At 42.8% G+C, this 6,939-nt stretch overlaps 2 pseudogenes; both read left to right on the top strand.

Annotated features, from left to right (window-relative positions):
* Window positions 1-2,284: 2,284 nt before the first annotated feature.
* LOC129375532 (GRAM domain-containing protein 4-like) lies at window positions 2,285-4,325 on the top strand (annotated as a pseudogene).
* A 2,069-nt stretch (window positions 4,326-6,394) lies between these two features.
* The window catches only part of LOC129376096 (GRAM domain-containing protein 4-like), a 1,950-nt pseudogene continuing 1,405 nt past the window's right edge, over window positions 6,395-6,939 (top strand).

Here is a 6,939-nt window from a genome sequence, read left to right as displayed (position 1 = left end):
TTGATCAAGATTGCATATCTATGAATGTAATTCACATCCAGGTTAGATGAGAATTGTTCCTACAGGATTAAGGCATCTGGGTCCCGCTGAAAGCCAGTTAGCACCCATTGAAATCAACCTGGGCAAACCCATGTGGGGCCACCATGGAAACCGTGGACAAACCCACTTGTTACCCATATTCTAGCCCAGTTCAGACCCAATTGGGACCCAGGTAAATATTCCTGACAGCACCCTAGTGGGCCACAGATGAGCCTCATGTAAGTTAACCACATGGGCCCCACTGAAAGCCCAGTTAGCACCCATAAAAATTTACTTGGGCAAACCCATGTGGGGCCACCATGGAAACCGTGGACAAACCCACTTGGTACCCATATTCTAGCCCAGTTCAGACCCAATAGGGACCCACGTAAATATTCTTGACAGCACCCTAGTGGGCCACAGATGGCCTCATGTGAGTTAACCATGTGGGCCCCACTGAAAACCCAGTCAGCACCCATTAAAATCTACTTGGGCAAACCCATGTGGGGCCACCATGGAAACCGTGGACAAACCCACTTGTTACCCATATTCTAGCCCAGTTCAGACCCAATTGGGACCCAGGTAAATATTCCTGACAGCACCCTAGTGGGCCACAGATGAGCCTCATGTAAGTTAACCATGTGGGACCCACTGAAAACCCAGTCAGCACCCATTGAAATCAACCTGGGCAAACCCATGTGGGGCCACCATGGAAACCGTGGACAAACCCACTTGGTACCCATATTCTAGCCCAGTTCAGACCCAATTGGGACCCAGGTAAATATTCCTGACAGCACCCTAATGGGCCACAGATGGGCCTCATGTGAGTTAACCACATGGGCCCCACTGAAAACCCAGTTAGCACCCATAAAAATTTACTTGGGCAAACCCATGTGGGGCCACCATGGAAACCGTGGACAAACCCACTTGTTACCCATATTCTAGCCCAGTTCAGACCCAATTGGGACCCACGTAAATATTCTTGACAGCACCCTAGTGGGCCACAGATGGGCCTCATGTGAGTTAACCATGTGGGACCCACTGAAAACCCAGTCAGCACCCATTAAAATCTACTTGGGCAAACCCATGTGGGGCCACCATGGAAACCGTGGACAAACCCACTTGGTACCCATATTCTAGCCCAGTTCAGACCCAATTGGGACCCAGGTAAATATTCCTGACAGCACCCTAGTGGGCCACAGATGGGCCTCATGTGAGTTAACCACATGGGCCCCACTGAAAACCCAGTTAGCACCCATTAAAATCTACTTGGGCAAACCCATGTGGGGCCACCATGGAAACCGTGGACAAACCCACTTGGTACCCATATTCTAGCCCAGTTCAGACCCAATTGGGACCCACGTAAATATTCTTGACAGCACCCTAGTGGGCCACAGATGGGCCTCATGTGAGTTAACCATGTGGGACCCACTGAAAACCCAGTCAGCACCCATTAAAATCTACTTGGGCAAACCCATGTGGGGCCACCATGGAAACCGTGGACAAACCCTTTTGGGACCCATATTGCCTGCCCACTTATATCCCATATGGGGCCCACCTAGGTGTGCTGGCTGGGACTTTGCAGAATCTATGCCATAAAGAACAACTGGGTCAAATCTCAAAATCAGCAGAAGAAAACAAGCTGAGAGTCCCACCGTAACTCACGATTAGTTTAGTTACAAAATAATCCATCAGTTATTCTGGTGATTAATCAGATGAATAAACCAACAAATTCTGCATTTTTTTCACATTAAAATATCCAAAAAAGTAAAAGGACTCAATTCAAATAAGAAAATAAACATTTTATTGAAGAAAAATATCAACATTTGTAGCAAAGGATGCACCTGCAACTAAAAGCATACTTCTAAGCTAGGCCCTTTCACTTGACTTAACATCAATACAGTACATATACATATAAAGGCGTGTCTATGGGACAATTATGTATTTAATGGCCAAATATGGGACGACTCCCTATTTTACGGGATGGGCGGCGATCCTATTCAGGGTTGTTGAGATACAGTTTTAAACCACAAACGCAAAAGTTCAATCACATAGAAATCTGCTGTTAATCTCTTCATGTTAAATAAATAAAAAGTATGACTTATTATTGAAGTATTTAGTCGTTATTTCAGCTTGACTCATGCAGAACTGGTCTGATCGTTTCCATAACAACGATCAGAAGCGAGACCTTGCCTCAGACCTCCAGTGACCTCACTGATGAGGTCATAAGAGACATCATGTACATCACAATAGATCAAAGAAGTTCTAAAGCTTGCATGTCTTGCGCGCCAAAATTGAGCCCATAAAGTTCTGTCAGACACTCAAATGAGCAGCAGCAAAAATGTCGAAGTGCTCCAAGAAAATTAATTTTCCGTGCCTTGAGCCACTAATCTCACTTGACTCCAGCGATGAAGAATTGACTAAAGTACGCGAGGATGAGCTGAGTGAATCTGACTCAGAACTGGAGCAGGAAGCCCAGATTATTCCTGTGACAGCGGGGGAAATCAAAGATATGCAGAGACGGCTGCAGGATTCCTTGGAAGAACAAGAGCTGCTAAGGAAGAAGGTTGCAGATAGTGAGATATGCATAGAAGCACTGAAACGAGAATTGAGAAAAGAACACCACAGACGTCACAGAACAGTTGAAGATACGTCACCTGAGTCATCTTTCATTCCACCACCTCCGAATGACAATGACTCTGTGTGGAACACTTTTTGGAAAAGGTTGTCCCATCAATTTGACGATTACTTTGGAGATGTACTCGTCCAGCCAGAGGACCCCATTGTAAAGAAAGAGGACAAACTGCGTCCTAAGAAGTTAGAAGAGAACATGAAACGGGCAGAACGAGATGCCATACCGCTACAAAATCTCTGTAATAACCTGGATGCCCTGTGTAATTGGACATCTGGACACCTGTCTTTATTTTGGTTTGTCGCATACCTCTACACAGCGTGGCATGGCTGGACCATCCATGTTGCTGCTGCTATTAATTCTCCGCCTTTCTTTGAATTATTTAATTACCAAAGGCTGGAAGATTAACTGGAACATCGTCCCGGAGCTGACTGAGCCACTGGGACTTCCAAAGGCACACCCGTCATGGAGAGAGAAGCTCCATCAGGTTCAGGACGTTCTTCATCAAGCCCAGAACCTGTTTGGACTTCTGGCCGACACCCTGGAGAAGGGAAAAAATCTGTTGATGTGGGTCAAGCCAGACACGACGTTAAAGTTCTACATTTTACTGTGGGTGTTCTTTTCTTTTCGTGCTTTTTACCGTATCAGATGATGGGATCCATCTTAGTTTTTTCTGCTGGCTTAAAGTTCTTCATCGTTGACTACATCTTTAACACTTACCCCAACTTAAAGAAGCGTTACGACACCTTTGGATTTTTCTGGGAAAGCTTACCCATCGACTCAGAGCTGCAAGATCACAAAGACGACAAGCGCCACAGCCTGTTTGCTGCAACAAGGGCTCGACTGAGCAGCTTCACTGCTGCTCACTTCAGAAACGGTGGCAGCCCGTTCCATTTCATGAAAAAGAAAAGACCATTTCATGAAATGTTTAACATCCCACAGACTGAGCAACCTCTGCCTGAGTTTAAGACCGGGTGGCATTGCTGTATGGTGAATAGAGACAGGAATATAACATCAAAAGAATTCTGCGGTTATGGGGTCCTCTATGTCACGGAGAATTATTTGTGTTTTAAGAACTACATAAATAAGTCCCATACAGCTATAAAATTGACGGACATCACAGACTTCAAGAGATATAAGCTTATACCAGGACTGCCCGGTTCAGGTAGGGGGATGTCAATAGCAACGGGAACCACCAAAAAGCCTCTGTTGTTTACTGCAATGATACACAGCAAACGGGCTTATCAAGCCATCTCCTCCCAGATGAGAAAGGTGTTTGAACAGGCAGCTCTGCAGTGTGCAAATATAGAGTGACTTGAACTCTGGTGCTGCAGCTACTTGGGAGGAGCACCAGGAGGCGACGACTCGGGAGGAGCAACAGGAGGCGACGAGGGAACACTGGGACGACTAAGAGGCGACGACTCGGGAGGAGCAACAGGAGGCGACGAGGGAACACTGGGACGACTAGGAGGCGACGACGCGGGAGGAGCAACAGGAGGCGACGACGTGGGAGGAGCACCAGGAGGCGACGACGTGGGAGGAGCACCAGGAGGCGACGACGCGGGAGGAGCACCAGGAGGCGACGACGTGGGAGGAGCACCAGGAGGCGACGACACGGCAGGAGCACCAGGAGGCGACGACGCGGCAGGAGCACCAGGAGGCGACGACTCGGGAGGAGCACCAGGAGGCGACGACTCGGGAGGAGCACCAGGATATACTATATATATGTATATATATATATATATATATATATATATATATATATATATAATATATATATATATATTATATATATATATATATATATATATATATATATATGTATATTTTTTTTGTTTTGTTTGAGAAACATTAAACATGCAAATGAAAATAAATAAATTCCTTCTTTCTAAAAGAATATATATATATATATAATATATATATATATATATATATATATATATATATATATTATATATATATACATATATATATATAGACACATATATACACATATGTGTATCTATATACATGTGTGTATATATATATATACATAAATATATATATACACACACACACATATACGTATATATATATATATATATATATATATATATATATATATATATATATATATATGTGTGTGTGTGTGTGTGTGTGTGTGTGTGTACAGTAAGTGTGGTCAATTTCAGAAAAAAAAGTAAAAGCTGTTTTGGTGTGTTTTGTACACCTACAACAAAATTGTGCGATTTATATTTTTACTAAAACTCACATGTAATGATCACTGTGTCTGATGTGATCCTGAGGCCTGATGTTGGGCTTTGAGGTTTTTATGTCACAATCGCCAGTGAGACTAGAAATGGAAATCAACCACCTGGCTATAAACGCTTGTGTAGAAAAGGCAAGTGCTCGACACAACCAAACCAAAGCATCTAGTAAAAAAAAGAAAATTAACCTAAAAATGTTGAGATTCTTAAAACCAATGTCTCAGACAAAGTGTGTTATCAAAGCAGAAGCGAATGCCAAATGCTTACCAAGAGATCCACGGGACGACATTCAGTAATAGGTCAAGTAAACATTCCCAGAACTTTTCAGAAGTACAAATGAAATGAAACTTGTAGAACATTCTTTCTCACAAAAAGAAAAGTGAGAGATGTAGAGCAGAAACACTTATCTGATAAGATAACCCATAAGTTCTCCAGCAGTCCTTTCTAATAAGACACTAGCAGCTTAATGTGCCCAATGTTCACCATGGTAACTTTAAAAACACACTGAGATGATACCTGTAATGATCTTTTTAGTTGGACGATGATGACAGACAGGTGGCAGTGGGGGGCAGAAAAAAAACAACTAAATGCCAAGGGGAGCACTGGCTCGACCTCGAGTATTGAAAGCAGCCACTCAGCCCTCGCAGAAGACCTGTTAATACTGAAAACTATTTTTTAACTCTCAACACTTCTTCAAACAAGGCCTCATATGTTTACCCTTCATGTGAATATGGGCCAGAATCTCTTAGTAAAAGTGTTTCTGACACTTTGCAGAATCTATGCCATAAAGAACAACTGGGTCAAATCTCAAAATCAGCAGAAGAAAACAAGCTGAGAGTCCCACCGTAACTCACGATTAGTTTAGTTACAAAATAATCCATCAGTTATTCTGGTGATTAATCAGATGAAATAAACCAACAAATTCTGCATTTTTTTCACATTAAAATATCCAAAAAAGTAAAAGGACTCAATTCAAATAAGAAAATAAACATTTTATTGAAGAAAAATATCAACATTTGTAGCAAAGGATGCACCTGCAACTAAAAGCATACTTCTAAGCTAGGCCCTTTCACTTGACTTAACATCAATACAGTACATATACATATAAAGGCGTGTCTATGGGACAATTATGTATTTAATGGCCAAATATGGGACGACTCCCTATTTTACGGGATGGGCGGCGATCCTATTCAGGGTTGCTGAGATACAGTTTTAAGGGCGCTGGAGCGGAAAACCACAAACCCAAAAGTTCAATCACATAGAAATCTGCTGTTAATCTCTTCATGTTAAATAAATAAAAAGTATGACTTATTATTGAAGTATTTAGTCGTTATTTCAGCTTGACTCATGCAGAACTGGTCTGATCATTTCCATAACAACGATCAGAAGCGTGACCTCACTGATGAGGTCATAAGAGACATCATGTACATCACAATAGATCAAAGAAGTTCTAAAGCTTGCATGTCTTGCGCGCCAACACTGAGCCCATAAAGTTCTGTCAGACACTCAAATGAGCAGCAGCAAAAATGTCGAAGTGCTCCAAGAAAATTAATTTTCCGTGCCTTGAGCCACTAATCTCACTTGACTCCAGCGATGAAGAATTGACTAAAGTACGCAAGGATGAGCTGAGTGAATCTGACTCAGAACTGGAGCAGGAAGCCCAGATTATTCCTGTGACAGCGGGGGAAATCAAAGATATGCAGAGACGGCTGCAGGATTCCTTGGAAGAACAAGAGCTGCTAAGGAAGAAGGTTGCAGATAGTGAGATATGCATAGAAGCACTGAAACGAGAATTGAGAAAAGAACACCACAGACGTCACAGAACAGTTGAAGATACGTCACCTGAGTCATCTTTCATTCCACCACCTCCGAATGACAATGACTCTGTGTGGAACACTTTTTGGAAAAGGTTGTCCCATCAATTTGACGATTACTTTGGAGATGTACTCGTCCAGCCAGAGGACCCCATTGTAAAGAAAGAGGACAAACTGCGTCCTAAGAAGTTAGAAGAGAACATGAAACGGGCAGAACGAGATGCCATAC

Source organism: Poeciliopsis prolifica, unplaced genomic scaffold (assembly GCF_027474105.1).
Source record: "Poeciliopsis prolifica strain line A6 unplaced genomic scaffold, Auburn_PproV2 SCAFFOLD002, whole genome shotgun sequence".
Lineage (NCBI taxonomy): Eukaryota > Metazoa > Chordata > Actinopteri > Cyprinodontiformes > Poeciliidae > Poeciliopsis > Poeciliopsis prolifica.
The sequence above is the reverse complement of the archived record's forward strand: the minus strand, read 5'-3'. Positions and strand labels throughout refer to the sequence as shown.